Source organism: Ipomoea nil, unplaced genomic scaffold, assembly GCF_001879475.1.
Source record: "Ipomoea nil cultivar Tokyo-kokei standard unplaced genomic scaffold, Asagao_1.1 scaffold0188, whole genome shotgun sequence".
In the NCBI taxonomy this organism is placed as follows: Eukaryota; Viridiplantae; Streptophyta; class Magnoliopsida; order Solanales; family Convolvulaceae; genus Ipomoea; species Ipomoea nil.
Window position 1 is genome coordinate 2,542,493 of NW_017616616.1, and position 10,320 is coordinate 2,552,812.

Sequence of the window (10,320 nt, forward strand, 5' to 3'; positions counted from 1 at the left end):
TTTGTTATTTTTATCAGTTTTGGTCCTTCCAGCCAAATTGACGGTAAAATATTTCCAGATTTTATATTTTAGGGGCAAAATTGTCATATCATGGAAAGATCTTCAATATTTAAACAAAAGAAAAATCATATTAAGAAGAAAAAAAGAGATTGCCAATGGTCGAAACTATAAATCTCATAGATCTGTCTGGTTTCTGCCCGTTTTCCCCATTATTCTCATCGATCAAACACCTATAGATATGATTTTACAGTGATTTTGTTTAGATATTGAAGATGTTTCCTTGTGATGACAATTTTACCCCTAAAAATATAAAATCCAGCAACATTTCGCTATCAATTTGGCCGAAAGGACCAAAACTGATAAAAATAACAATTATTATTATTTCCAAAATTTATTATTATTATTATTATTACTATTATTATTAGTACATAAGGGCATTTCAGTCATTGTATCACTTATTCCCTTTCAATTTCATGCCTTATTACTGCATACCAAACCACTGTAATTAATTTGAATTCCTACTTTATTCTCACCTGCATACCAAACACTGTAATTTGAATTCGTATTTTATTCCCACTTTATTCTTTTCCCACCGAATTACAATTCATTTCCCCCCTAATTTCTTACTTTCAACCAAACACCCTCTAAAGAGTTTTTGTAAGTATAATTAGGAAAGAGAGGATGTGGCGGTGATAATGTGGGAATTATGCTAAAGTTGGCAGATTCTTTGTATGCACTGGCATTTGGTCCTATCTACTGAATCATTGAGTCGTCGTGATTTACATCCTCCCACATGTTCTGTCAGGTCAGAATGTGGGGCCCTAAGGGTTGGGGATTCAACTTTCAGGAGAAAGAAAGAGAAGATGTGAGGAGAGAGTAAAAAGAAAAAGAAAAATTAAAATTGATTTAAAAAAATAAATAATATTTAATGTATCTGTCAGCGCACCGACAAGCACACGCGCGCCGGACATGGTAGTTGTTGTGCGCAAAACGCGCGCAACAACTGCTCTTTTTTCATTTCTCTTGGGAAGTGAAATAACTCACCTCTTGCAGAAGAGGCTCCCCTTCGGCCTTTTCCCTCTCTTGTATCTTTCTCTGCCAAATGAATAACCGCCACCTCATGATGAATTAGGCAGAGAAGAAGGGTTTTTCTACGGTAACTGCTAAACGGCTTCGTACACTGCGTATCGAAACCCACGCGTTGGCACACAGTCTAATAGATCAACATTGATTTTTTATGAAAGTGAGGTAAGCGTTTCTATCCCTTTTAATGCATACATATATATGATCGATTTTAATTTGCAAATAAAAGGCATATATATATATATATATATATATATATATATATCAATTGTTGAAGATGATGCTAATACATTACCTGTACATGCCAATATCTTGATTATTTTTGCTATGGTCCTATACGGTGTTAATTACATACATACATACTATGAATCCCTTGAAATTTATATAATACTTTTTGGGACAAGCTTGTTGTTGTGGAATTGTAAGCGCTTAGACTGACCTACAAATCTTCCAGGTTTCATCCTCTCACCTTATTATGCACTTCAATTTCCCAAAGATGAATTAGCTTATTTGTTTTGATTGTTGAAATTGGACTTTTAAGAAAGTATGCAGAGATTGCGAGATGTTGATTATTGAGCTTCTGTGTGAGAATAGAATATAATTAAAATTAGAAACGAAGTGGAAAATATTGCAATTTGTATACTTATGCAGCTTGAATGCAAATCTATACTGTGAAATTTGTGTAGCCTATGGAGTGAACTAGTTTGGCTTTAGTTCTATATAATATGCATTCTAAGTTCAAAAAGTTATACAAGGCTCCTGCATCATGCAGTTTTCATGACTTCAAAAATGAATAATTATGCAATCTTTTTACCAAAAAAAAAAAAACTGAAATTTTCCTAAGTGCTTATATGATTAAATAATTTACATATACAAAAAGTTAAGCACGTGTATTCGGCCTATGAATGTATGTTTGGCTGAGGGGTAGATTTTCCTTATCTACAATCGACGTTCGATCTCGGTACCCCGCTGCATAAAGCACTACAATTGGTTTTTCAATGGCAAGTGCCGGTCGTCGAGTGGCTGAGCGCTGGTTCGAATCCAGCTCGTGACAAGACCTTTTTGATTTTTGCCTAAGTTATTTCAATCTTTATCTTCTTATCCCAAATTGGCATAGGATTCTTCCATTTCGCCGATTCTTACTAAATAACGAGCTAGCTCCCTTCTTTTTTTGAGGTGTGAAGCAGTGTCAAACCAAAACAACCTCGCGACTCTAATAGAAATAAACGGTAAGCTCTCTGCGGCCCCCTATTGTTTGATCAAATATTGACCGGGGACGAGCCTCCGGCCAGGATGATTGAAAAAGATTCAACCAATTTGATTTCGAGGAAAGAGCATAGGATCAGATGTACTTACTATTTTACGTGTAAAGTAAAAGATTACCAATCCCACTTTTTTGGGCAGAAAACCTCGCCCCAACTTTTTGTAAGCTAAAGGGTTAAAGCCTAATTCCTATCGAGCTTGCATATTCGGCCTATGAATGTATGTTTGGCTGAGGGGTAGATTTTCCTTATCTACAATCTACATATATATATATATATATATATATATATATATATATATATATATATATATAGAGAGAGAGAGAGAGAGAGAGAGAGAGAGAGAGAAAATTACACTTTTGGTCCTATGACTATAAATGATGTGTTAATTTCGGTACGTGACTTTTAAAATTAACAATTTAGTCCTTTAACTATGTTTTTTTAGCATATTTGGTCCACTCGACCAAATCACCGGCGAAATGTTGTCATTGAAAAAGGCTTGATTCAAGCTCGAGCGAAAATTGGCTGGCCTTGCGGGCTAAGACTTGAAAGGGCCCAATAGCCGAAACTGGCCCAGTTTCGGCCTACACGAACCTGTGTAGTTTTGTGACCGTTGGCTCTTCAATTCTACTGTTACGGAATTAATTTTTGAATTAATTCCAATTTTTTAATTTTGAATTGAATGCCATGATAATGGTGCTGTTACAAGGTGTAGTGGGGGGGGGGGGGGGGTGTGCCTTAAAGTGCCTCATTAAAAGCTATTGGCTCCTTCACCCCTATATAAGAGAGGTAGTGAGAAGCAGATTTTATATACAATACAGCACTACCACTGTACACGAAACATTGTTTTCCAGCCTCAAAATTCTGCTTCTACTTCTTTTCTTTGCCTACTGTGTTCATAGTCTGTCTTGCTCGCCGGATTCCTTGTTTGAGTGCTCAAACATTGAATCACTAGCAAGTTTTATCCTAGGAAGCCTAGGCCACAACGCTCCTAGCATCTTTGGGAGGTGACAAATAAGGTTTTAAGGAAAGAGTGCTCACTCGACTCTTGCAAATACCCAACACCAAACACTAGCCTTTTTTCTTCATCTTTTCTTCCCTTCTTTCCAGAAAATAATAGTCAATTTTTTATTTGATTATTATTTATTTTCTACCAACGGTTCCTACACCAACCACCGCAATCAAAGATCCCAAAATCAAAATCACGACAATAACACATACAAAACTCTATCATGCACAAATCTGAGTTGATCTTGAGGTAGCATGAAACGACAATTAAGGCAACATTCAAGACCGCACCAAATTTATCCACCCGTGTTCTAGCTCGTCCACTCAGATTGTCAAGTCTTATGTTTGAACTTGGTTAATCGAGTTACTATTAATTCTTATTTTGGTTATATTTACAATAGTTGTTCAGCTTTGCTTGATTCTTTAATTAGATTCGTGTTAGATTAAATTTGTGAATCACTCTTAGAATTGAACTGGATAGCTCATGCTCTTGCAGCAAATGTGAGCTCCCAGTCTATATATATCTCGGGTGTTATGGGGAGTGTGTTGCTTATTTATTTCATGATTAATGATATTTTATGGTTTACTTAAAAAAATAAAAATCAATCATTAAATAAACAGCCAAAAAAGAATCAATATAATCTCAAATCTCAATCGATCAATGCAGTTTCCCTTCCCCAAGCAGATGCATGACCAACATCCCCATCCCACACAACTGGATAGTGTAGTTGTTCCTCGCCGAAAACGGCCAGACTCCCCCGTCGCAGCCGCCGACTGGCGAGTCTCGGCTGCCCACCTTAAACAGTTCCTCCAATAATTCCATAGAATCCATGACTTCACCGAGTTTATCGATGGCTTCAGTGTATACTTGATGTTTGTAATCCATCATGGTGTTTGTAATCGCACCGCCTCACCCAGGGCTGCACCTTCCCGCTGTTCACCACACCCCGGATGTGGCGCCTCGTGTCGTTGTTCATCACCAGGTTGATGCTCGTCATCCCTATGTCGCGCAGCGTCGCGCATTCCTTCGCGGGCCTGGCCTGCAGGGCGGAAATGCAGAAGTCGTATAGTAGTCTATGTAGTCAAATTCCGTGTTGATAATTTTGCAGGTCTTTTGGATCAGGGTGTAGTGCTTGTGATTCTCCTTGGCGCCATGTATGATGAATGGGAAGAGGGAGAAGGAAAGTAGTAGGAGAATGGAAGATAAAGTTGTCATTTTTTTAGTTTCTTCTTCTGATTTAATCTGTTTCTGTTTGGAATAATAAGATAGATGTTCTTGGCTGGCTTGTGATGCCATTTATAGGTCAAGTATTTTAAATTTGGGAGATCAAATAGGATCCATTTTAATTTCTTGCTATTTTGTCTCTATCACACTATTTTTATATAAACTATTTTAAGTAATACATACTTTAAAATTATAACAATTTAAAACATTATATTCAACATCCAATATTCTAACCACTTCAAGAGTACATAATAATATAATATAATTCATATTTAGCATGACCATGCCATCAAAATGTAACCTACATGAGTTGTGATAATAATCTGAATTTGACTCCGACTGCACTCACTAATAATCTTATTTGCCCTAGCTCTTTTGTAGTAGCCCGCAATATTTCAGCCACTAAGAATGTATGAGGGTGCTCTTTCAAAGTTTCCTCTACTTTCGATGGCGGCTCTTGACCCAACACTTTTGTTGCTCGTGACTATTGTTTTTTGAATCCCGTCTTCTACTAGGATGACCTTTCTCAGACCAATCAGCACATATTCTTCATAAATACCTTCTTTAACGTAAATTACAAATTTCGTGTGGTTGTTCCCACTTCGTGTTGCCTTCACCACTTCCATTGTAATTCCTGATCCATCCTTTGCTACAACTATATCAGATTTAGAAGATGATTGCATGAGTTGGGATAGGTGGTAGTGGCATTCTTTGCTACACCAAGATAAAGTTAAAAAAAAAAAAAAAAAAAAAAAAAAAAAACGAAATGGATATTAAATATAAATAAGCATACGGGTGGGTCATTTTCAATAGACAGGATAATTGCTATTTCTATTTTAAGTTCTCTAAGATAAGTTCTGGGAAGATAATTGCTAGTTAGGGTGTGTGTCCAGGTATGGACTTCGAATTTATATGTATGATTAATAATGCCTGCAGTGTGGGAGGGTGAATTTATAGATAGATTAATCATGATGTGCCTTTGTTATTTTTATTACTATGCTTTTATTATTTCTTGTGACTGTTTAGGTTCTTGTGTCTGTTAGTATCTCTAAGTTCTATTAGTATTCCCTTTACTGTCTATATATTATAGTCTGTGTAGTTGCTTGTTCAATGTGTAAATAACAATACAACAGTTTCCTCTACATCTTCTTCAACATGGTACCAAAGCCATGATTTGTGGTCTGATTTCCTTATCTTTTTCGCAGTGAACAGTAGGGGTACTGTTCATCCAAAACTTTAAAACTCCAATACTTTTTCTCATCGCAAATTTTCACAAAATCCAGCGAACCACAATGGTATCAAAGCCATGATTATTATTTCTTGTGACTGTTTAGGTTCCTGTGTCTGTTAGTATCCCTAGGTTCTATTAGTATTTCTTGTGACTGTTTAGGTTCCTGTGTCTGTTAGTATCCCTAGGTTCTATTAGTATTCCCTTTAGTGCCTATATATTGTAGTCTGTGTAGTTGCTTGTTCAATGTGTAAATAACAATACGACATTTTCCTCTACATCTTATTCAACATAGTATCAGAGCCACGATTTGTGGCATGATTTCCTTATCTTTTTCGCAGTGAGCAGTAGGGTTACTGTTCATCCTAAGCTTAAAAATTACAATACTTCTTCTCATCTCAAGTTTTTACAAAATCCGACGAACCACCATGGTATCAGAGCCACGATTATTATTTTCTTGTTACTGTTTAGGTTCTTGTGTTTGTTAGTATCCCTAGGCTCTATTAGTATTCCTTTTACTGCACATATATTGTAGTCTATGTAGTTGCTTGTTCAGTGTGTAAATAACAATACAACATTATCTTTTTCAACGTGGTATCAGAGCCACGATTTGTGGCCTGATTTCCTTATCTTTTTCGCTGTGAACAGTAGGGTTACTGTTCATCCTAAGCTTAAAAACTATAATATTGTTCATCAATTTGATGCTTTATCCACTTTTCACATCTTTTGGTGGGTAGTCAAATAATGCTTAGCTTGCTCACACCTTACAGCTTCTTTTCCTTTCCTTCGTTCTCATAAGGATGGATTATTGATCTAAGCTGATATAGTTGTAGCAAAAGATGGATCAGGAAATTACAACACATGGATACTGTGAGGGCAGCCTGAAGTGGGAACAACCACACGAAAATTGTAATTTACCTTAAAGAAGGTATTTATAAAGAATATGTACGGATTGGTCTGAGAAACGTCATGCTAGTAGGAGAGGGGATTCAAAAAACAATAGTGATAGGCAATAGAAGTGTTTGTGTTGATTTCGCAGCTCTTTTCGAGCAGGGTGGAGTGCTTGTTATTCTCTTTGTCGATGAATGGTAAGAGGGAGAAGGAAAGTAGGAGAATGATGCCAAAGGGAGAAGATAAAGTATCATGGGAATGGAGATTATTTATAGGGAATAGTAGGGGACCTTCAATTCCTTCATGTTTTTTGTCATTGCAGAGAATGGGGTGAGTAGTTGAGTCATGTGCTTGATATGCAGGGGAGGATCATGTAGAATTGATGCTGACAACAATGCATGTTGTGTGGCAGGCAGAAGAGGATTACTGTTGTTTTTTTATGGGTTTGTGCGGACTCCATGGATTGTGTGTGAGGCAGTGCTGCGGCAGAGGTATTAACTTGCAAGGAGAGAGTCTCAGCTTGGTTAAAAAACAATGGGTACATTCCTCTGTTCTTGGTCAGGTCTTATATGTTCAACATGGTATCAGAGTCATGATTTGTGGCCTGATTTCCTTATCTTTTTCGCAGTGAACATTAGGGTTACTGTTCATCCGAAACTTTAAAACTCCAATACTTTTTCTCATCGCAAGTTTTCACAAAATCCAGCGAACCACAATGGTATCAGAGTCACGATTATTATTTCTTGTGACTGTTTAGGTTCTTGTGTTTGTTTGTATCCATATGCTCTATTAGTATTCCCTTTACTGCCTATTTATTGTAGTCTGTGTAGTTGCTTGTTAAGTGTGTAAATAACAATACAACATTTTCCTTTACATTTTTTTCAACATGATATCAGAGCCACGATTTGTTGCATGATTTCCTTATCTTTTTCGCAGTGAACAGTAGGGTTACTGTTCATCCTAAGCTTAAAAACTACAATACTTCTTCTCATCGCAAGTTTTTACAAAGTCCGACGAACCACCATGGTATCAGAGCCACGATTATTATTTTCTTGTGACTGTTTAGGTTCTTGTGTCGGTTAGTATCTCTAGGCTCTATTAGTATTCCTTTTACTGCACATGGCAGAAGCGAGAAGGGATGAAGAAAGCAAATTAAATGCTGCGAGCCGTGGGTCAATTATTGGACTTCAGAATAATAAAAAAAATCATTTATTAATAAAAATTTAAATATATATAAATGTATATATCGTATGGGTCTTTAATGTTTTTCTAGATTTCTAAACTTAAAGACTTTTAAAAGAAAAAAAAATACATTTGAATTATCTCCACAAAAAGTGGTCTTGGACTTAGAGCATCTACATCAGAGGAGAAATGGGGGAGAATTCACTACTTTTGAGGCTAAAATGTCATGGTGGCAGAGAGAGAACCAAGAGAGAGAAGGGATGGGGAGCATCTGCAAAGGTTGGGATATTACTCTGCCCAAAAAAAAGAATTAATGATGGAGGAGAGAGAACCAATAGAGAAATGACATGCTTACTTTATATATATATATTTTGAGAAAATTTCAATTTTGGTCCACTGATTATTGCACTTGTGTTAATTGCAACACTTAACTTTCAAAAATGTTAATTTTGTACATTGACTATGCAATTTTTATCAATTTTGGTCACGCCGGCCAAATTGCCGGCCAAATCTCACCGGAAAAATTTAATAGGTCAACTAATGGGTGTATTTTAGTCATTTCACTCATTTGTTCTTTCTTCTTTTCGGCGACCAACAACCTTCGTTCTCCTATTGCGTTAAATTGACATAAAGATTCTTTTTAAAACAGTAACTATTGCTTCGCAGTTCAGATTGCATTAAGTTCTCCTATTGCGTTAAATTAAATTGCTTCACAGTTCAGATTGCGTTAAAGTTCTCCTATTGCGTTAAATTAAATTGCTTCGCAGTTCAGACTCCAAAACCGCCAACCCTTCACTCCCTCTCAGATCACAGAAGCGACGACACCCACCCACGCACCCACCTGCGCCCAACACCCACCCACTCACCTGCGCCCAACCCTTTTTCAGTGGAAGACGCAGGTTCGAGATTGCTAATCTGCTCGTTCTGTTGCCGTCGTTCGTCGCACCATCGCCTCACCATACAGATTCATGCACTTTCATCTCCATTCCTTCTCAACACAGGATTACTGAAGATAAATAGAGCTTTCGAAATTTGAAGTCTCTAATCAAATCAATAATCCGACTGAAATTAACAAGAAATCGTACAATCTGATAAATCTCACTGGCAATATTAATCTGATCCTAAATTCCATCAATTATTAATACATTTACTGTGAATTTTGCCTAAGGTAAGAGAGCTTAGGGCGGAAAAGAATGTTGGCACCGGAGGTGTTGAGGAAGAAGAAGAAGCAAATAATTTTTAATTTTTTTTAACCATAAAATGACTGTTTTGCCCCCATGAATAAAAAATTTAAAAATGTTTAAGATTTTTCGGTGAGATTTGGCCGGTAATTTGGCCGGCGTGACCAAAATTGATAGAAATTGCATAGTCAAGGTACAAAATTAACATTTTTGAAAGTCAAGTGTTGCAATTAACACGAGTGCAATAGTCAATGGACCAAAATTGAAATTTTCTCTATATTTTTTTTTATAAAATCAGTTTTGATTTTTATTTTTCCTCCTATTCCACATTATTCTCTTTCCTACTCACTCTTACATTCTCTCCTTAATATCTCCAACTGATGTAGATGCTCTTATAGAATGACATTTGGGTTTATGGAATGACATGTGCATAAAGAATATATTATATAATCATATAAAAAATATGTTCAATTAGAGTTTAAATTTACTCATACAAAATTTGAAATTTGCTTTCTAAGTGTAATTATCTTAGTTATTATTCGTATTGTGAAAATTATAATATAGATGAAATACAATTAAGAATAAATCAATGTAATTATGTAAATTCTCTGTATAAATTTATTTGAATATGTACATAATTAGAGATTATATTAACCATACAAAATTTTAATTGTAATTTTGTATTCTATAAAAATAATAAATACTTGGCCAATGGAAGCTCAAAAATATTATTATATTAAACAATTTAAAATATTTTTATTTTTTTATTTTTTATTTATATTTATAATAACATAATTTTTTTCCCGTGCATCGCATGTGAATTACTAGTAATACTATAAAATACATGTTTGCATGTTTTCTCTTTGATAGTTTCATTATTAGTGATCATAAAGAAAAAGTAAAATGATACTTTTTGTCCATAAATTATAAGAAAATAATACTTTTATTTATTAGTCGATTATATTGTCATTATTTTTTACTCTTCAATTGTTTGCAAATTAACTGTTTTTTTGTTGAATGTTAAATTGTGATAATTTTAAAGTATTACTTAAAATTTATATATAAATAGTGTCATAGAGACAAAATAGCAAGAAATTAAAATGGATCCTATCCTATTTTATCTCCCAAAATGGCATCCCGTACAAGATAGAAGCAAGCTAAGAACATCTTATTATTGTAATTAAACAGATCAGAAAGAACAAATTTTTAAAAATGGCAACTTTATCGGATCCTTGCATTATCATTCTCCTACTACTTTCT